A 22,883-nucleotide genomic window follows, 5' to 3' on the forward strand; every position below is an offset into this window, starting at 1 on the left:
TCGACCGGATCCCGGACCGGACCCGGTCCGAGTCCTGTCTCGACCGGATCTATTCGGGTCAGTTATTCTTGTATCTTTTCGACCAGAACTCGTCCCGGACGCCTATATAAGTGCCCATGACGCCCCCCTAGCTGCTTTAGACCACGTTTAAGATAAACCCTAGTTCTTAGTTGTTTGCTCTAGCAAAACTATTGAATCCCTACACCATATTGCTTGATATTGTGTACAACCTGAAAAAGTCTTGTGTGATCTGTTGTTCCATTGGGAATTAGACGATTGCAACTTACCGCTTCGTGGTCGGCGGCTACGTGCGCAAGTGTGTGGAGTTGCGAATATCTTGCAGGGTTGAGAGCTGTTGCATTGGCGACAGGTACCAATCGAGAGATCTCGTTGCGTCATACAAGTTATCATCCACTTCATCGTCGTGTTTCTCCGCTGCCATCACCCCGTGATCATCACCACCGTTGCTTACTGAGAAGATCGGGCCACCCCTTATCATCTTGGTATCAGATTTCCAGTTTTCCTCGGTAAGCCATCCACAATCCACCCCATAGTTGAGTTGTGAGTGTTTTCCTATCCAGAAAAATCCATAAAAAAAAATTAGGGTTAGGGTTTGCCATAGCCTTAGATTGCACTAATTTCGAGTTTTAGTTGCTTTTCGTAGTTGTTTTTGCGTATCTTTTTCTTTCCATCTAGTATTGTTAGGGTTTGTGTTTTCTCTATCATCTAGTTATCATAGTGTGTCAGTTTTTGTTACTCCGAGTCCACATAGCGTCCAGTGTGCTTGTTCTCAACCATAGACACAACCTATCGATATAAGTGACTAGGAACTTCCCCAGAAGAGACTAGTTTTACCGCTCGACAGGCTGCTCGTTAGGTTATCGGTGCTTTGCATATTTCTGTTGGCCGTGTTATCAAGGAGTTACGTCAGAAAATCAAAAAAAAAACAAAAAAAAGAGAAAATTGAAAAGAAGCAAAAAGAGCTACATAGCTGCGTGTGTTATACAAAAAGAAAAAATCCACAAAAATAAAAGTGAAGTGCTAGTTGAATCAAGTGAAGGCCTAAGTTTAGTTTACTGCACCCGTAGTTGAGCAATCTTGTGCCTGTCTCGTTGAGCTTTGCTAGCGTCTCTCTTATGCTTTGCAACCTTTCCCACATATAGTTGCATTGCCCCATTATATCGCCTTGTGTGAGTATCATTGGTTGTCTACGGTTAGCGCTAGAGCTTGTTATTGGTGCAAATAGGTAGCCTACCTACAGCCCCACATATACCCTGCTTTGTCGTGTGATTTGTTCTTATACCCTTGATATTCGCTTCGCTACATCGGTGCACAAGTTGTTACTACAAGTGGTAAGCAACACTAATTTACTTTGGAACGGTAAGATTTCCTTTTCTTATCGGTTTTGAGTGAGTTGTGAGAGTACCACCATATATTGTTGATTTAGTGCACTAATCTACTAACGATGTCTCGCTAGTGATCATAAAATTGTTAACCAGGAAAACAAGAGTGCTGCGAGATATCATCACATGGAGGGAGTATGAGGCTCTTCGTAATGAGATGCGACGTGAATTCCGCGCTCGGGACGGGGTGCTTAATGGGAAGATTGATGAGATTTCCCAAAAGCTGGATGCTACTCATGTGACCGTCACTACCATGCAAGATCAAATGACGGATGTACAACGTAATCTTGCTGATTTGCGCTTAGCTGTTGAGAATTTGACCGCGCAACAACAACAAGACGATGACGAAGATCCCGAGCTTCAAGATGACGCACACAATGCTCGTGATGCGCCACGTGGTAATCGTCCTCGCGGTTGGGCTCCACTTGGCCGCAATGGTCGTGGACAAGATGAGGAAGATGGCTTGGGTAAGCCCAAGTTTTCTATACCCAAGTTTGAAGGAGGAGCCGACGTTGAAGAATACCTCACTTGGGAGCTGAAGATTGAGAAGTTGTGGAGCTTACATCCACATTATACCGAAGACCGGAAGATCAAGCTTGCTTCTTCCGAGTTTGATGGCTACGCTTTGCGTTGGTGGGATGCTTTTGTTCGTAATCGCGAAGAGGATGGTGACCAGCCTATACGCACATGGCGTGCCATGAAGGAGGCAATGACTTCTCGCTTTGTGCCTACAAATTACTTGCGGAATATATATGATAAGCTGACTCTATTGAGACAAGGTGTGAAGACTGTGGATGAATACTACATGGAGATGGAGATGCTTATGCAGCGTGGCCGTGTCCGTGAGTCTCTTGAGATGACAATGCAGCGTTTCCTCAACGGTTTGAAGTATGATATCAAAGGCATTGTTCGTCACTACAGCTACACCAATATGAATCAATTGTTACATCATGCAAGAGAAGCTGAATCACGGTTGGTCGACGAAGCAAAGGTCAAAGGTCGAGCTACGGGAGGTGGGCGTTTCACACCCCGCACGGCACCATCTTCGGCGCCGGCGCCTTCGACGCGCTCCGCACCTTACTCTACTCCGCCTAGTAAACCGGTCTCCAATGTGTCTAACACAAAGAAGTCCGAATCTGCTACAAGCACGAGTGGCTCTAATGTGTCTACTGCGCGTAACCGTGATATGGTTTGTCATACATGTGGTGGCAAGGGTCACTTCAAGAGAGATTGTCCTAACCGCAAAGTCATGGTTATCAATGAGGACAATGAATACGAGACTGGGAGATGATGTTGATCCTAATGCTCCAGTAAGATGATGACTATGACACCGATGGTGAAGATGCATATCCGTATGATGCTCGCACCATTGTTGTGTCGCAGCGTGCTCTTAATGTGTTGCCTAGTGCATCTACTCGGCGCTGCAATTTGTTCCAAACAAAGGCTTTAGTTGGTCCTGACAAGGCTTGCAAGGTCATTATTGATGGCGGGAGTTGCCGCAATTTAGCAAGCAAGGAGTTATGTACCAAGCTGAAGTTGAAGTATCTACCGCACCCGCATCCATACTATATTCAGTGGTTGAGCGACAATGGTGAGATGAAAGTAAACCACATGGTGCGTGTTGAATTTGCTATTGGACCGTATAAGGATTGCATTGATTTTGATGTTGTTCCTATGACGTTGTGTCACCTACTATTGGGACGGCCTTGGCTCTATGACCGTTCTGTGCAACACAATGGCCGTGCTAATACATATCACTTGGAGTTCAAAGGCAAGAAAATTAATTTACAGCCTATGACACCACAGCAAATTGTCAATGAGTCTCGTCAGAAGATTGAAGTAAACTTGGAGGATGCATCCATAGATAGGCGAGAGAATTGTAATGTTGTGAGTGATATAACGAAAAGTGAGAGAGTGAATTCCTTAGTCTCATTAGCCACCAAAGAAGACATGAGAGAATTTAGTGAGGATCCTACGGCCATGCCTCTTGTGCTCTTGTACAGGGGTACGGTTTTGGTTTCTAACGACATGACCCCTCTTCCTATTGGTGTTTCTAATGTTTTGCGAGAATTTGGCGACGTGTTTCCGGACGAGGTACCCGCAGGACTTCCACCATTGCGAGGTATTGAGCATCAAATCGACTTGATTCCCGGAGCTTCGCTACCCAATCCGGCACCATATAGAACGAACCCCGAAGAGACGAAGGAGATACAGAAGAAAGTACAAGCACTACTCGACAAAGGTTATATCCGCATAAGCCTTAGTCCTTGTGCTGTTCCTGTTATTCTTGTTCCTAAGAAAGATGGTACATGGCGTATGTGCGTAGATTGTAGAGCGATAAACAACATTACTATTCGATATCGTCATCCTATTCCCCGCTTAGAGGATATGCTAGATGAATTGAGTGGTGCTGCTGTTTTCACTAAAATTGATTTGCGTAGTGGTTATCATCAAATTGGGATGAAAGAAGGGGATGAGTGGAAAACCGCCTTTAAAACAAAATTTGGTTTATATGAGTGATTAGTAATGCCTTTTGGGTTAACTAATGCACCTAGCACTTTCATGAGACTGATGAACCATGTTTTGCGTGATTTTATTGGCAAGTTTGTGGTTGTGTATTTTGATGACATATTAATTTACAGCCGCAATGAATCTGATCATATTATACATATTTGACATGTTTTGCAAGTGTTGCGTGATAGTAAACTCTATGGTAATCTTGAGAAGTGCACATTTTGCAAAGATAAGGTCATATTTCTGGGTTATGTTGTCTCTAAGCATGGAGTAGAAGTAGATGTGTCTAAAATTGAAGCTATTCAAAATTGGCCTACTCCCATGAATGTGAGTCAAGTAAGAAGTTTTCATGGTCTAGCTGGGTTTTATCGCCGTTTTGTGCCCAATTTTTCTACTATTGCTGCACCTTTGAATGAATTGACTAAAAAGGGTGTTGCATTTGAGTGGGGCGTTGCCCAAGATCATGCTTTTGGTGAACTGAAATGATTGTTAACTTCTGCACCATTGCTTGCACTTCCTGATTTCAATAAGCAATTTGAGATTGAATGTGATGCTAGTGGTATTGGAATTGGTGGTGTGTTGATGCAAGAGGGTCGCCCAATTGCATATTTTTCCGAGAAACTTTCTGGTGCTAAGTTGAACTATCCAATATATGATAAAGAATTGTATGCTTTGATTAGAGTTCTTGAGGTTTGGCAACATTATTTGTGGCCAAAAGAATTTATCATACATTCCGATCATGAAGCTTTGAAATATCCGAAAGCCCAATCTACTTTGCATAGGCGTCTTGCTAAGTGGGTTGAGTTCATTGAGTCTTTTCCATACATTATTAAGCATAAGAAGGGAAAAGATAATATTGTTGTCGATGCTCTATCTAGGAAGACTATGCTATTAACCCATCTTGATGTTAAAATTCCTGGATTAGAGGTGTTATGTGATTTATATGCGATCGATCATGATTTTGCTGAACCGTACCGCTTGTGTGTTATGGGTAAAGCATGGGAAAAGTATCACATACACGATGGGTTCTTGTTTAGAGCTAACAAACTATGTGTTCCAGAATCGTCTGTGCGTTTGCTCTTATTGCAGGAATCACATGCTGGAGGTTTGATGGGTCATTTTGGGCGTGAGAAGACGCTACTCATGCTCGCTGATCACTTTTATTGGCCAAAGATGAGGCGGGATGTGGAGAGGTATGTGAAGAGGTGCATTACTTGCAACAAGTCCAAGTCCAAGCTGAAGCCTCACGGTTTGTATACTCCGTTACCGGCACCTACTACACCTTGGGAAGATATTAGTATGGATTTTGTGTTGGGTTTGCCGCGTACTAAACGAGGCCATGATTCTATATTTGTGGTAGTGGATAGATTTTCTAAAATGTCACACTTTATTGCTCGCCACAAAAGCGACGATGCGTCGCATATTGCTAACCTGTTTTTCAGGGAGATTGTTCGACTACATGGAGTCCCGAAGACTATTATTTCTGATCGTGATGTGAAGTTCATGAGCTACTTCTGGAAGACACTTTGGGGAAAGCTAGGGACAAAGCTACTGTTCAGTACTACTTGTCATCCCCAAACTGATGGTCAAACTGAGGTGGTGAATCGAACCTTGTCACAACTGCTGAGATCCATGATCAAGAAGAACCTGAAGGAGTGGGAAGAGTGTTTGCCGCATGTAGAGTTTGCTTACAACAGGGCAGTACATTCTACCACGGAGTTGTGTCCTTTTGAGGTGGTGTATGGTTTTAAACCCATTACTCCACTTGACTTGTTGCCTTTGCCCATACATGAGAGAGTTAATATGGAGGCATCCAAGAGGGCAGATTTTGTGCGTAAGATCCATGTGAAGACTAAAGAGTTGATAGAGAAGAAAGGCAAGAGCAATGCTGCAAGGATGAACAAGAAGCGTAAAGAGATGTTGTTCAAGCCTGGTGATATGGTCTGGGTACATTTTCGCAAGGATAGGTTCTCGAAGCTGCGGAAGTCTAAGTTGAAGCCTCGTGGTGCTGGTCCTTACAAAGTGCTTGCCAAGATCAATGATAATGCATACTCGATAGATCTTCCAGCGGATGAGTTTGGTATCAGTAATTCTTTCAATGTTGCTGATTTGACACCATATGACGGAGAAGACCTTGGAGCGTCGGGGTCGACGCCTTTTGAAGGGGGGGGAGATGATGAGGACATCCCTACCTCACTACTACCTCCGTCATTACCAACTGAAGATGAACCTGCTGTGAAGCTCAAGTCCAATGAAGTCAGGATTGGACCAATGACACGAGCTCGTGCGAAGCTACTTAAACAACAGGTGAACTTGTTCCTAAACGATACCTTGATTGATGAGAACTTTATACTACCTAAGTCCTATTACTTATGTATCATCAGGTATGAAGAGGAGACAAGCATCGCACGAGGAGGAGAGGAGCAGCTGAACGTGAAGATGGACGTGAAGCTGGACAAGGAGCTGGACATGAAGATATCTCATGGACGCGCGAGGGAGGAGCGGTAGGAATGCGCGAGAGGAGAAGAAGAAGTCCAGGCCGGTCCAGCCCCCGGTCAGACCGGCCCCCACGCCGGGCCACCCGGTCCCTGGCCCGGTCAACCGGTTCCATGCTAGTTTTATGACAATACTCACATGTTTTATATACACTTTACATCATTTTGATGCATTTTCCGGCACTAACCTATTAACAAGATGCCGAAGCACCAGTTCCTGTTTTCTGCTGTTTTTGGTTTCAGAAATCCTACACAGGAAATATTCTCGGAATTGGACAAAACAAAAGCCCACGGTCTTATTTTGCACGGAGCCTTCCAGAACACCGAAGGAGAGACAGAGAGGGGCCAAGGTGGCCCCACACCCTAGGGCGGCGCGGCCAGGAGGGGGGCGCGCCGGCCTGTGGGGTGGGCCCCTCGGGCGCCCTCCGACTCTGCCCCTTCGCCTATTTATTCTCTCCGTCGCGAAAGCCCTAGTATCGAGAGCCACGATACGAGAAAAGTTCCAGAGACGCCGCCGCCGCCAATCCCATCTCGGGGGATTCAGGAGATCGCCTCCGGCACCCTGCCGGAGAGGGGAATCATCACCGGAGGACTCTACATCATCATGCTCGCCTCTGGATTGATGCGTGAGTAGTTCATCCTTGGACTATGGGTCCATAGCAGTAGCTAGATGGTTGTCTTCTCCTCTTGTGCTATCATGTTTAGATCTTGTGAGCTGCCTATCATGATCAAGATCGTCTATTTGTAATACTACATGTTGTGTTTGTTGGGATCCGATGAATATGGAATACTATGTCAAGTTGATTAATTGATCTATCATATATGTGTTGTTTATGATCTTGCATGCTCTCCATTGCTAGTAGAGGCTCTGGCCAAGTTGATACTTGTGACTCCAAGAGGGAGTATTTATGCTCGATAGTGGGTTCATGCCTCCATTGAATCTGGGACAATGGACGAGCAAGTTCTAAGGTTGTGGATGTGTTGTTGCCACTAGGGATAAAACATCCATGCTTTGTCTAAGGATATTTATGTTGATTACATTACGCACCATACTTAATGCAATTGTCTGTTGTTTGCAACTTAATACTGGAAGGGGTGCGGATGCTAACCCGAAGGTGGACTTTTTAGGCATAGATGCATGCCGGATAGCGGTCTATGTACTTTGTCGTAATGCCCTAAGTAAATCTCATAGTAGTCATCATGATATGTATGTGCATTGTTATGCCCTCTCTATTTGTCAATTGCCCAACTGTAATTTGTTCACCCAACATGCTATTTATCTTATTGGAGAGACACCACTAGTGAACTGTGGACCCCGGTCCATTCTTTTACATCTTAAATACAATCTACTGCAAACTTTGTTCTCTGCTGTTCTTCGCAAACAAACATCATTCTCCACACCATAGGTTTAATCCTTTGTTTTCAGCAAGCCGGTGAGATTGACAACCTCACTGTTAAGTTGGGGCAAAGTATTTTGATTGTGTTGTGCAGGTTCCACGTTGGCGCCGGAATCCCTGGTGTTGCGCCGCACTACACTCCTCCACCAACAACCTTCACGTGGCCTTCATCTCCTACTGGTTCGATAACCTTGGTTTCTTACTGAGGGAAAACTTGCTGCTCGTACGCATCACACCTTCCTCTTGGGGTTCCCAACGGACGTGTGCTTCACGCGTTATCAAGCTCTTTTTCTGGTGCCGTTGCCGGGGAGATCAAGACACGCTGCAAGGGGAGTCTCCCACATCCAATCTCTTTACTTTGTTTATTGTCTTGCTTTACTTTATTTTATTTTCAGTTTTGTTTGCTTTATTTATATCAAAAACACAAAAAAATTAGTTACTTGCATTTAATTTGTTTTGTTATCATGTCTAGTCCTATACTTGTTACTCTGTCACCTGAGGAATTGATCTTTACTTTTAAACAAGGGGATGAGGAGAGTTTTAAAGAGGCTTGGTCTAGAATTTTTGATTCTTATGGTAAAACTGAACCTAAAATGACTCTAAGCCTGCTTCTTAGCAACTTTTATTTTGGGCTTATTCTTCGCTATAGATATGCCTTGGATGCTGTAGTGGGAGGAGATTTCCTTCACTGTGATGGGGATCAAGCTTTTAATGCCATAAAAAATTGGTTACATCATCTAGCTCCGCTAATAATTTTGATTCATCTCTTGCTAGTATTTATAATAGATTAAACACTCTCGAGACAAATATGACCTGTTTAAAAGAAGGGTATAGTCAGATTCGTGAGCATTTTGATTATGTTCCAGTAAACTTTGAACCTTCAATGTGGGACCCCACCATCAAAGTAGCTATTTGTGGTGAAACTTTTTATGCCCGTTGTGATATTATGTCTGAGTTTTGCCTTATGCCTAAAAGTATTTATGAATCTTTGACACTTTGGGGACTTGCTGAAGGAGGAGAAGGAATAACTCTTGCTGATAACTCTGTTATAATTCCTAAGGGGATAGCTGAAGGTTTGTTCACAACCTTTCTTGGAAGAACGGTATCCACTGATTATCTCGTTATCGAATGTGTAGGGACATGACAAATCACACTTGGAAGATCCCTTGTGAAACTTGTGGGAGCAACCATAGACGTGGGGAAAGGCACTCTAAATTTTACCTCTACACCCAGATGCGGTCATATATTCCCTAAACCAAAGAGTAAGAATAAGAGTAAGAAGGGTAGGCGCAAAGCCCCTGGTAATAATGCTAATGCTTCTTCTCTCGATGTTACTTGATTTTCACTTTCTGCGCCTAGCTGAAAGGCGTTAAAGAAAAGCGCTTATGGGAGAAGACCCATTATTTATTTCTGCAATTTTTGTTTTATATTTGTGTCTTGGAAGTTGTTACTACTGTAGCAACCTCTCCTTATCTTTATTTTATTGCAATGTTGTGCCAAATAAAGTCTTTGATAGTAAGGTTGATACTAGATTTGGATTTCTGCGCAGAAACAGATTTCTAGCTGTCACGAATTTGAGTATATCTCTCTGTAGGAAACTCAGAAAAATCTGCCAAAATTCATGAGTAATCCTCAGATATGTACGCAACTTTAATTCAATTTGAGCTTCTTCATCTGAGCATGTTAAGTGCCTCAAAAAAATTCGTCTTTACGGACTGTTCTGTTTTGATAGATTCTGCCTTTTATTTCACATTGCCTCTTTTACTGTATTGAATGGATTTCTTTGTTCCATTAACTTTCAGTAGCTTTGAGGAAATGTCCAGAAGTGTTAAGAATAATTGTGTCCTCTCTGAACATGTGAATTTTTGATTATGCACTAACCCTCTAATGAGTTTGTTTTGAGTTTGGTGTGGAGGAAGTTTTCAAGGGTCAAGAGAGGAGGATGATATAATATGATCAAGAAGAGTGAAAAGTCTAAGCTTGGGGATGCCCCCGTGGTTCATCCCTGCATATTTCAAGAAGACTCAAGCATCTAAGCTTGGGGATGCCCAAGGCATCCCCTTCTTCATCGACAACTTATCAGGTCACTTCTAGTGAAACTATATTTTTTTTCAGTCACATTTTATGTGCTTTACTTGGAGCGTCTGTATGTTTTTTATTTTTGTTTTTGTTTGAATAAATTCGGATCCTAGCATTCCTTGTGTGGGAGAAAGACACGCTCCGCTGTTTCATATGAACACTGGTGTTCTTAGCTATACTTTTAATGTTCATGGCGAAGGTTGAAAACTGCTTCGTTCATTGCTATTTGGTTGGAAACAGAAAATGCTCCATGTGGTAATTGGTATATTATCTTGAATAATTTGATACTTGGCAATTGTTTTGAGTTCTCAAGTAGATCATGTTTAAGCTCTTGCATCATGTAGTTTAAACCTATTAATGAAGAACTACCATAGAGGTTGTTGAAATTTGGTTTGCATGATTGGTCTCTCTAAAAGTCTAGATATTTTCTGGTAAAGGTGTTTGAACCACAAGGAGACAGTGTACAGTCTTATAATGCTTGCAATATGTTCTTATGTAAGTTTTTCTGTACCGGTTCATACTTGTGTTTGCTTCAAACAACCTTGCTAGCCAAAGCCTTGTACTGAGAGGGAATGCTTCTCGTGCATCCAAAATCTTGAGCCAAAAACCCATGCCATTTGTGTCCACCATATCTGCCTACTATGTGGTATTTCTCTGCCATTCCAAAGTAAATTGCTTGCGTGCTACCTTTAAAATTTCATTCCTTGCCTTTGCAATACATAGCTCATGGGAAAATAGCTTAAAAACTATTGTGGCATTGAATATGTCGCTTATGTATCTTATTTCTTATAAGTTGCTTGTTGAGCGGTAACCATGTTTCTGGGGACGCCATCAACTGTTACACCTTTGTTGAATATCATGTGAGTTGCTATGCATGTTCGTCTTGTCTGAAGTAAGGGTGATTTATCATGATTAAATGGTTTGAGTATGCATATTGTTAGAGAAGAACATTGGGCCGCCAACCAAAGCCATGTATCATGGTGGAAGTTTCAGTTTGGACATTAATCCTCAATCTCTTATGAGAATATTATCTCGTTGTTGAATGCTTAAGCATTAAAGAGGAGTCCATTATCTCGTTTTCTATGTTGTCCCGGTACGGATGTCCTCAAGTTGAGATTTATCAAAAACGAGAAATCAAATGCGATCTATCTCCTTGGACCTTTGTACAGGTGACATAGAGGTACCCCTTTGTGACACTTGGTTGAAACATATGTAATGCAATGATAATCCATGTAAATCCGAGCTAATTAGGACAAGGTGCAAGCACTATTGGTATTCGATGCATGAGGCTTGCGACTTATAGGAGGTTTTATGCATAACACATATGAATTATTACTACCGTTGACAAAATTGTTTCTATGTTTCCAAAATAAAAAGCTCTAGCACATGAGTAATCCCTGCTTCCTCTCGCGAAGGGCCTTTCTTTTACTTTATGTTGAATCAGCTTTACCTACTTCTTTCTATCTTAGAAGCAAACACTTGTGTCAACTCGTGTGCATTGATTCTCACATACTTGCTTATTTGCATTCATCATATTACTTTGTATTGACAATTATCCATGAGATATACATGTTGAAGTTGAAAGCAACTGCTGAAACTTATATCTACCTTTGTGTTGCTTCAAAACCTTCTATTAAGAATCTATTGCTTTATGAGTTAACTCTTATGCAAGACTTATTGATGCTTGTCTTGAAAGTACTATTCATGAAAAGTCTTTGCTATATGATTCAGCTTGTTTAGTCATTATCTTTACCATTGTTTTGAATCACTTCATTCATCTCATATGCTTTACAATAGTATTGATCAAGATTATGATAGTAGCATGTCACTTCAGAAATTATCCTTGTTATCGTTTACCTACTCGAGGGCGAGTAGGAACTAAGCTTGGGGATGCTTGATACGTCTGAAACGTATCTATAATTTCTTATGTTCCATGCTAGTTTTATGACAATACTCACATGTTTTATATACACTTTACATCATTTTGATGCTTTTTCCGGCACTAACCTATTAACAAGATGCCGAAGCGCAAGTTCCTGTTTTCTGCTGTTTTTGGTTTCAGAAATCCTACACAGGAAATATTCTCGAAATTGGACGAAACAAAAGCCCACGGTCTTATTTTGCACGGAGCCTTCCAGAACACCGAAAGAGAGACGGAGAGGGGCCAAGGTGGCCCCACACCCTAGGGCGACGCGGCCAGGAGGGGGGCGCGCTGGCCTGTGGGTGGGCCCCTCGGGCTCCCTCCGACTCTGCCCCTTCGCCTATTTATTCTCTCCGTGGCGAAAGCCCTAGTACCGAGATCCACGATACGAGAAAAGTTCCAGAGACGTCGCCGCCGCCAATCCCATCTCGGGGGATTCAGGAGATCACCTCCGGCACCCTGCCGGAGAGGGAAATCATCACCGGAGGACTCTACATCATCATGCCCGCCTCCGGATTGATGCATGAGTAGTTCATCCTTGGACTATGGGTCCATAGCAGTAGCTAGATGGTTGTCTTCTCCTCTTGTGCTATCATGTTTAGATCTTGTGAGCTGCCTATCATGATCAAGATCGTCTATTTGTAATACTACATGTTGTGTTTGTTGGGATCCGATGAATATGGAATACTATGTCAAGTTGATTAATTGATCTATCATATATGTGTTGTTTATGATCTTGCATGCTCTCCGTTGCTAGTAGAGGCCCTGGCCAAGTTGATACTTGTGACTCCAAGAGGGAGTATTTATGCTCGATAGTGGGTTCATGACTCCATTGAATCTGGGACGAGTGACGAAAGTTCTAAGGTTGTGGATGTGCTTGTTGCCACTAGGGATAAAACATCAATGCTTTGTCTAAGGATATTTGTGTTGATTACATTACGCACCATACTTAATGCAATTGTCCGTTGTTTGCAACTTAATACCGGAAGGGGTGCGGATGCTAACCCGAAGGTGTACTTTTTAGGCATAGATGCATGTCTGGATAGCGGTCTATGTACTTTGTCGTAATGCCCTAAGTAAATCTCATAGTAGTCATCATGATATGTATGTGCATTGTTATGCCCTCTCTATTTGTCAATTGCCCAACCGTAATTTGTTCACCCAACATGCTATTTATCTTATTGGAGAGACACCACTAGTGAACTGTGGACCCCGGTCCATTCTTTTACATCTGAAATACAATCTACTGCAAACTCTGTTCTCTGCTGTTCTTCGCAAACAAACATCATTCTCCACACCATACGTTTAATCCTTTGTTTTTAGCAAGCCGGTGAGATTGACAACCTCACTGTTAAGTTGGGGCAAAGTATTTTGATTATGTTGTGCAGGTTCCACGTTGGCGCCGGAATCCCTGGTGTTGCGCCGCACTACACTCCTCCACCAACAACCTTCACGTGGCCTTCATCTCCTACTGGTTCGATAACCTTGGTTTCTTACTGAGGGAAAACTTGCTGCTGTACGCATCACACCTTCCTCTTGAGGTTCCCAACGGACGTGTGCTTCACGCGTTATCACCATCGCGAAGACAAGTTTCGGGGGACAGAAGTCTCTGTTCCGGCACGCCGCCGGGACGGGGAATTGTCCCCAGAGTCATCTCCATCGACACCACCGCCATCTTCATCGCCGTGGCTGTCTCCCATGATGAGGAGGGAGTAGTTCTCCCCCGAGGCTGAGGGCTCTACCGGTAGATATGTGGTTCATCTCTCTCTCCCATGGTGTGATCTTTATGTGATCATAAGCTTTGTATCACTATTAATCTATGTGCTACTCTAGTGATGTTATTAAAGTAGTCTATTCCTCCTCCATGATGTAAAGAGGACAGTGTGTGCATCATGTAGTACTTGGCGTAGGCTATGATTGTAATCTCTTGTGGATTATGAAGTTAACTATTACTATGATAGTATTGATGTGATCTATTCCCCCTTTCATAGCTATTGTTGACAGTGTGTATGCTATGTTAGTACTCGGTCTAAATTGCAACGGTATTATTTTGGATTATGATTTGATGAGGATATCCCTATGAGTCGTGTTTGTCAAGTACTTGATGAACTTTGAGTGGAGGTTTTGTATCCACTACGTGATGATTAGTGATTCCAATAGGAGAGTAATTCAGAGTAGCACAAGTGAAGAGAAGTTATCTAATTATCCAATTATGTGATCATTGTTGAGAGTGTCCACTAGTGAAAGTATGATCCCTAGGCCTTATTTATAAGCATTGAAACACCATTTCCAACATGTTCTGCTACATGTTTGCTTGCTGCCATTTTTATTTCAGATTGCAATTACTACTTATAATCATCCATACTACTTGTATTTCACTATCTCTTCGCCGAACTAGTGCACCTATACATCTGACAAGTGTATTAGGTGTGTTGGGGACACAAGAGACTTCTTGTATCTTAATTGCAGGGTTGCTTGAGAGGGATATCTTTGACCTCTACCTCCCTGAGTTCGATAAACCTTGGGTGATTCACTTAAGGGAAACTTGCTGCTGTTCTACAAACCTCTGCTCTTGGAGGCCCAACACTGTCTAGAGGAATAGAAGCGTGGGTAGACATCACTAGGTTGAAGGATGAACTTGCTAAGGCCTCCTCTCCCCAAAGTAAACTTTATTTGGATGATCTTTTGAGTAAGCAAAGGTCAAACAATGGGTAGGAGGGCCTTGGCTATAATGTGAAGGCAAAGAAGGGAAACAAGAAAAAGGCCAAGCCCGCACAAGAAAAGAAGAAAGTTATCACTAATGGTGAAGCCCCTAAGGGCAAAACCATAAATGATGATGATGCGGGAATTGCTAACCCTCACTATGTTCTATTTAAAGATTATTATGGTGATGTCTATGCAAAATATGTTGGCCCATATGATGGTTATGTTGCTTGGTCTATTTGGCTCCCAAAGACCCTTGTTGCTAACAAAAGAGGACCCATTGAAAAATGGGTACCTAAATCCAAGAATTGATCTCATGTAGGACTATGCCGCCGGAGGGTCAAAATGGGTACTTGATAGTGGATGTACAAGTCATATGACCGGAGGCAAGAACCTCGTCAAGGAGTTGAGGCCCAACATAAATCATATCACCGTCTCCTTTGGCGATAATTCTACATCCGAGGTATTGGGTTTTGGCAAGGTTGTGGTTGCACACAACATTACTCTTGTGGATGTCATGCTTGTCAAAACCCTTGGCTACAATTTACTTTCCGTTTCCGCCCTTGGCAAGATGGGTTTCGCCGTCTTTACTGATAATGATATTGTGGTCCTCTTGTGGAGCAAGACTCTAAAAGTCGCTTTCGTTGAGTATCGCGAACATAACGTGTATGTGGTGGACTTCTCGAGGGCCACCACCGCAAGTGCGATGTGCCTATTTGGAAAGGCGGATGTGGGTTGGTTGTGGCATCGCCGCTTGGCCCATGTCAACATGAGAACTTTGCAAAGTCTTCACAAGGGGAACCATATTATGGGACTAATGGAAAATGTGTCGTTTGCCAAAGATCGTGTTTGTAGGGATTGTGTTGAAGGAAAAATGCATGACTCTCCGCACCCAAGCAAGACTATTATCTCTTCCAAGAGGATCTTGCAGCTCCTTCATGTCGATCTCTTTGGTCCTACCACTCATGCAAGTCTTGGTGCGAAGAAACATTGCTTGGTGATTGTTGATGACTATTCAAGATACACTTGGGTCTACTTTCTCAAGAAGAAAGATGATACTCAACAAATCTTCACTGACTTTGCTACCGAGGTGCAACGACAACACAATCTCCTCATTATGGCAATAAGAAGTGACAACGGCTCCGAGTTCAAGAACTACACACTCAATGATTTTCTTAGTGATGAGGGGATAAGACATCAATATTCCGCTGCATACACCCCTCAACAAAATGGTGTTGCGGAGAGGAAGAACCGGACTCTTATGGATATGGCAAGGTCTATAATGGCGGAATACAAATCCCGCTATAATTTTTGGGCCGAAGCCATCTCCACCGCTTGCCATTCTTCTAACCGGCTCTATCTCCGTAAGGGCTTGAACAAGACTCCATATGAAATACTCACCGACAACAAACCTAATATCTCATACTTCAAGGTGTTCGGGTGTAAGTGTTTCTATAAGATCAAAGGAGTTCGTTTGTCTAAATTTGCTCCTAAAGCTTTGGAGGGTATATTTGTTGGTTACGGTGCCGAATTTCACACTTATAGAGTCTTTGATGTATCCTCCGGGATTATCATCGAATCTTGTAGTGCGAAGTTCGAAGAAAATGATGGCTCCCAAGTGGGGCAAGTTGATGTTTGTGCAGGTGATGAAATACCTCAAGATTCCATAGTAAGAATGGGTGTGGGATTTTTCCGCCCCATTGAGGGACACGGTGTGGCATCTCGGGAAGGACTGTGCTCTACCACGGTGGAGCCCTCATCTTCTCAACATCAACAAACTCCATCTCTTGAAGCTAATGATGCACCAACCCAAGAACAAGAAGAAAACCCTCCCTCTCATTTACAAGATCCAGGACAAGATCAATCAAGGATTCATGATGGATCCGATGAATATCCATTCAATATTCTCCTCTCACCGGATAATGTCCAAGATCAAGCACATGATGTTGAGCACTCTCAATAAATTGAGGAAGCTCAAGTGGAAGGTCAAGATGGGGACCCAAACGATCAAGTTGATCAAGTGATACCTCCAAGGCCTAGAAGAACCAAGGAGGAGATCGAGGCCCATCGTCTAGAAAGAAGAGATAGGAACTTGGAAATTCTTGGACACACTCATGACAAGGTCCTAAGTGATGTAAGAGGAAGAGTTTCCACAAGAAGGCAATTGGCTAACTTTAGCAATCATCATGCTTATATCTCCTTAGTGGAACCCAAGAAAGTATTTGAAGCCCTTGAAGATTCGGATTGGTTGGAAGCTATGCACGATGTACTCAACAACTTCAAGCGCAATAAAGCATGGACCTTAGTAGAGAAGCCAAAGGAGTGCCGCAATGTTATAGGCACTAAATGGATTTTCAAGAACAAGCAAGATGAGTTTGGAAATGTTGTGAGGAACAAGGCAAGATTGGTGGCTCAAGGTTTCTCTCAAATTGAAGGAATTGACTTTGGAGAAACTTATGCTCCCGTGGCTTGCCTTGAGTCCATCCGTATCCTTGTTGCTTGTGCAGCACATCATAACTTTAAATTACAACAAATGGATGTGAAAAGTGCATTTCTTAATGGTCCTTTGCATGAAGAGGTTTATGTTAAGCAACCCCCGGGGTTTGAGGATATCGACTTTCCTAACCATGTCTATAAGCTTGATAAAGCACTTTAAGGTCTCAAATAAGCTCCTAGAGCTTGGTACGAGCACCTTAAATAATTATTGATAGACCGTGGATTTGATGTCGGGCTAATCGATCCCACTCTTTTTACTAAGAGGGTCAACGGGGAGCTTTTCGTTTGCCAATTATATGTTGATGATATTATCTTTGGCTCTACTAACAAAGCTTTCAATGATAAATTCTCAAAGCTTTCAATGATGAATTCTCAAAGCTTATGACCGATAGGTTTGAGATGTCTATGATGGGAGAGATGAGGTTCTTTCTTGGTTTTGAGATCAAGCAATTGAGAGAAGGGATTTTCATCAATCAAGCTAAATATCTCCAAGACATGCTCAAGAGGTTCAATATGACGGAAATGAAGGGAGTAGCCACTCCAATGGTTACTAAATGTCATCTTGCACTTGATCCCAATGGTAAAGAGGTGGATCAAAAGGTATATCGCTCCATGATTGGATCCTTGCTTTACCTTTGTGCATCTAGACCGGACATAGTGTTGAGTGTTGGTGTGTGTGCAAGGTATCAAGCTTCTCCTAAGGAGAGTCACATGATGGCTCTCAAAAGATTCTTTCGATATTTAGTTGATACCCCAAGATATGGTATTTGGTATCCTAAAGGCTCAAGTTTCATTCTCAATGGATACACCGATGCAGATTGGGCGGGAGACAAGGATGATAGAAAATCAACCTCCGGGGCTTGCCAATTCCTTGGTAGGTCCTTGGTGTGTTGGTCTTCTAAGAAGCAAAATTGTATATCTCTCTCCACCGCCGAAGCCAAATATGTTGCCGCCGCAAGTGGATGCACTCAATTGTTATGGATGAGGCAAACTTTAAAGGAATACGGTGTCACTTGTGACAAAGTGCCTCTTTTATGTGACAATGAAAGTGCCATCAAGATTGCTTATAATCCGATGCAACATTCAAGAACGAAGCATATTGAGATTCAGAATCATTTTATTAGGGATCATGTTGCCCGTGATGATATTGAGCTATTCTATGTTCCTACCAAAGATCAACTTGCCGATATATTCATGAAGCCTCTTGATGAAGCAAGGTTTTGCTATTTGAGGAATGAGCTAAATATCATTGATTCAAGGAGTATAGCTTGACCATCTTGCAAACACACCTTTGTCTCAAAACTTTATTTGGTTTAGATGTGGGCATGGAAATGGGGGGTGTGCGGTTTAAACTATTGAGCTATCCCTCCCCCCATAATTCCAACATTAAGAAATCATTCTCTTTATATCATATGTTGATATGTGAGCTTCAATGATGAGTAGTGGTTTTGGGCCCAAGATATATCTTCGCGGTGCCAAGCCATAACACTCATATATGGTGGCCTAGGCCACCACACTCTTCTTTGTGAAGAGTTGAGGTTATTTGGATCTTAAATGTTTTTATTTGACACCTACTTGTTCTTATGGGAAATCACTCTAGTTTGGCCTTATTTGCTTGTATCTTGCAAACTTGAGTGATCATGTACCATTAACAGTTTCAGCGTTCTAAACCCAAGCCTACACTCATCTATAAGCCATTTCCATCTTGCTCTTATGTCATGTTTTGGTAAAAACTTGGAGTTTGAGGAGTTTCGGTCGGATGATCTAGGTTGCCCCATCTTTTTGGTCAATGTGCATCTTATATGTGACGTGATACTTCATTGCATCACATATGGGCATATGCAAATAACCAACAAAAGATAGGCAGGATTTCCGGTGTTCTGGAATTCTCCAGAAAACCGGATAATCCGGCCTGTTGGCACACCGGAAAATCTGGCCCAACTGGATTATCCGCCCTTACATAGGGCCGGAATATCCGGCCTGGGCATATTTCGAAGGGTCTTGAGGAGAGGCCGTGGGGAGAACGGTTCCAGAACCAGACCCCCACGAGCCTCTCTCTCTCTTCCCTCAAGATCGTCGGACCTCCTCCTCCTCCTCGCGGGAGCCGCCCCGTCCGCTCCCTCTCGGAGTTTTTGGGTGGATCGGGTGCTCCTCCTCCCTAGATTTCATCCCCTCCAAGCGGCTCCTCCAATGGAAGAGGGTATGGCTCACAATCCCTAACCCTAGGTGTTGTGAATTATATGTGCTATTTTCTTGATGGGGATGGTGTCTAGTTGTTCCAAATCGTGTGTAGTATACTCCATTTGCATGCTATGAGGCCGATCTGGTTTTAGAAAAGATTTTGCTTGGGATTTCTGCAGATTCGCAGGCCCCGATTATCCAGCCCCCGCGATGGCCGGATTATCCGGGCCAGCCGGATTATCCGCCCCTTGGGGACACCGGATTATCCGGCCTAGAGCTATATTGTTGCTGCAGTTTTGATTCAATATATCATGTCTAAACTTTTATCGACTCATAGTATGTTTATAGAGTACATTATTGTATCAATACATGACTTATGAGCATTATCTTCTCTTTGCTATCCATCTTTGTCTATCACAGGTAGTAGCACTTGGAGGCTGATGTCTACGCACGCTTCTATTCCTGTAGACAGTGTTGGGCCTCCAAGAGCAGAGGTTTGTAGAACAGCAACAAGTTTCCCCTAAGTGAATCACCCAAGGTTTATCGAACTCAGGGAGGTAGAGGACAAAGATATCCCTCTCAAGCAACCCTGCAATCACGATACAAGAAGTCTCTTGTGTCCCCAACACACCCAATACACTTGTCAGATGTATAGGTGCACTAGTTCGGCGAAGATATAGTGAAATACAAGTGGTATGAATGAATATGAGCAGTAGTAACGGTGCCGTAAAATAGCTTGCTTGGCGTGCGCTTGATGGTAGTAATATTGCAGGAAGTAAAGATGCAGAAAACAAGTAAATAAGCGATGATTGCGGTATTTGGAAACAAGGCCTAGGGATCATACTTTCACTAGTGGACACTCTCAACATTGATCACATAATAAAACCACTCTACACTCTCTTGTTGGATGACAAACACCATTAATTGTGTAGGGCTACAAGAGCACCTCAATGCCGGAGTTAACAAGCTCCACAACATTCGATGTTCATATTTAAATAATCTTCGAGTGCATGATAGACCATTGCAATTATACCGAGTACTAACATAGCATGCACACTGTCACCATCAGGCTATGAAAGGGGGAATAGATCGCATCAATACTATCATAGTAATAGTTAACTTCATAATCTACAAGAGATCACAATCATAACCTATGCCAAGTACTACATGATGCACACACTCGTCACCATTACATCATGGAGGAGGAATAGAGTACTTTAATAACATCACTAGAGTAGCACATAGATTAATAGTGATACAAAGCTCATCATATGAATCTCAATCATGTAAGGCAGCTCATGAGATCATTGTATTGAAGTACATGGAAGAGAGATTAACCACATAGCTACCGGTACAGCCCTTAGCCTCGAGGGAGAACTACTCCCTCCTCATGGGAGACAGCAGCGGTGATGAAGATGGCGGTGGTGTCGATGGAGATGCCTTCCGGGGGCACTTCCCCGTCCCGGCGGCGTGCCGGAACAGAGACTTCTGTCCCCTGAATCTTGGCTTCGTGATGGCGGCGGCTCTGGAAGGTTTCTCGTACCGTGGCTTATTCCTCTCGAAGTTTTAGGTCAGGACGGCTTAAATAGGCGAAGAGTCAGAGTCGGAGGGGGTCTGGAGGCTCCACACAACAGGGGGCGCGCCCCCTTGGGCCGCGCCGCCACCATGTGTGGTGGCCCTGGGCCTCTCCTCTGGCCCCTCTCCGGTGTTCTGGAAGCTTCGTGGAATTATAAGATACTGGGCGTTGATTTCATCCAATTCCGAGAATATTTCCTTACTAGGATTTCTGAAACCAAAAACAGGAACTAGCACTTCGACATCTCGTCAATAGGTTAGTTCCAGAAAATGCATAAATATGACATAAAGTGTGTATAAAACATGTAGGTATTGTCATAAAACAAGCATGGAACATAAGAAATTATCGATACGTTGGAGACGTATCAGAGGCGCTCTAGGACTCAAAGGTCGAGTGATGAGCTTGCACAGAATGCTCCTCGGAAGTCCGCCACTCTGAGGCGGAAAGGCAAGGCAACTAGGGAGAACTACAAGTCTATGGATAGTATCTCTTATGCTGCTATCCGACAGAAGAACTTGTATGAAGATGTTCAGAGGTTCTTTGATATTGAGGACAAGCGTTTCTGGTGCATGGAGCAGAGTTACATCTTCAAGGATATCTATGAACCTATGAAGAAGGTGAGGCCTATGCAGGCCATTAACGTGGAGCATCTGGCTGTGAGTGATCACTTTGCGGATGCCATTTGGGTCACCGGAAGGATGGGTTTGCAGGAGCTTATGAAGGTACAGTGTGACTACAGTCCTGATTTGATCAAGCAATTCTTTGCTACTCTAGCTTTCAAGAAGGATGAAGAGCGCACTATGCAGTGGATGACTGGCTCCTCTCTTTGTGAGGCTACTTTACGCCGGTTTGCTTCGGTTCTTGGTCTTCCCGAGATGGGTGGCCACCGCCTCCATGGCCCTCAGAAAACTGATAAGAATGTGCTCTATAATCTATATGACGAGTCTGGAGCTATTGGGACTACCACGGGGCTTCTACCTATCTATAGTCAGCTGCTCCACTTCTTTAGAGCCACCATTGCTCCAAGTGGCGGGAACAATGATGCTCTCCGTGGACCTCTAGTGGACCTTATGCATCATGCCTATGAGTGTGCTCAGGATTGTGATGAGGCGTCAGACTTCACTCTTGATATCATGGATTATATCTTCAATGAGATTCATGATGCCATGGTTTCCCGGACCACTATGCCATATGCTCCATACATTCAGCTGCTCATCAACAACACTGCTGCTCTTACCGAAGACTTGGGTCGATTCCCTAAAGAGAGCCACACTTTCAAGAAGGCCTACAAGAAGAAGCCTGTTCACCGTGCTCCACCTGCTTCTGGCTCCTTTATGGGAGATGCCCGCTCTAGTGGCTATGCACCCGGTCGCCCTGTTTCTACCCCTGTGATTCAGAAGCATGTGAGGAAGCTCAGTTGGTTTCAGCGCAATGTTCTATGCATGAACATTGAAATTCACAAGGAGAACTTTGAGGCCAGCCGTCAGTGCTCAATGATTCAGCATACTCAGGCGGTCATTCTTCACAGGCTCAGTGGTGAGCAAGGTCCTCCGCCTCAGCCTCCAGTTCACCCCGCCTACAGTGGGTGGCACTCTTCCCAGGTTCCATGGACTGATCTTGAGCAGAGTATTCAGAGGGCCAGCCTCGCTCGCGACTCTCCTCCAGCGGCTGATAGTGATGATGAATATGTCTCCGATGAGGACTTCGAGTGATCTCCATGGGGCGCATAGCATCGCTATTTTCCCCATTTTGGCGTCTCGATGCCAAAGGGGGAGAAGTGTTCTATTTAGGTCTTCTCTACGGGATTCGCACGGGCAGGGCACAAGCATATGCGTTTACCATTCCTTTATTGCTTGTGTCCTCTTTCTTATCATTTGTTTGAACTATTTGGCTTGGTTTGTTCGTTCAAAACTATGTTATGTGTGGTTGTGAGACATTGTGTTAAGGATTTCGGATTTCTATATGTTGAGACCAAGGTTTATGATATGGTGTGTTATGTTATATATCCGGTATTATATATCTCCATATGGGTATGATCTCTATCACCTTGTCTCAACTTCATATATGCCTATGTCTCTTAATTATTTGAGCTCATGTTGGATATCTTGTGTTGAGGCA

General features: G+C 43.4%; 1 pseudogene; it reads left to right on the top strand.

Annotated features, from left to right (window-relative positions):
• Window positions 1-2,777: 2,777 nt before the first annotated feature.
• On the top strand, window positions 2,778-22,477 carry LOC124663869 (annotated as a pseudogene).
• The last annotated feature ends 406 nt before the right edge of the window (window positions 22,478-22,883 follow it).

The sequence above is a fragment of the Lolium rigidum genome, chromosome 6 (genome assembly GCF_022539505.1).
Source record: "Lolium rigidum isolate FL_2022 chromosome 6, APGP_CSIRO_Lrig_0.1, whole genome shotgun sequence".
Classification (NCBI taxonomy): Eukaryota; Viridiplantae; Streptophyta; class Magnoliopsida; order Poales; family Poaceae; genus Lolium; species Lolium rigidum.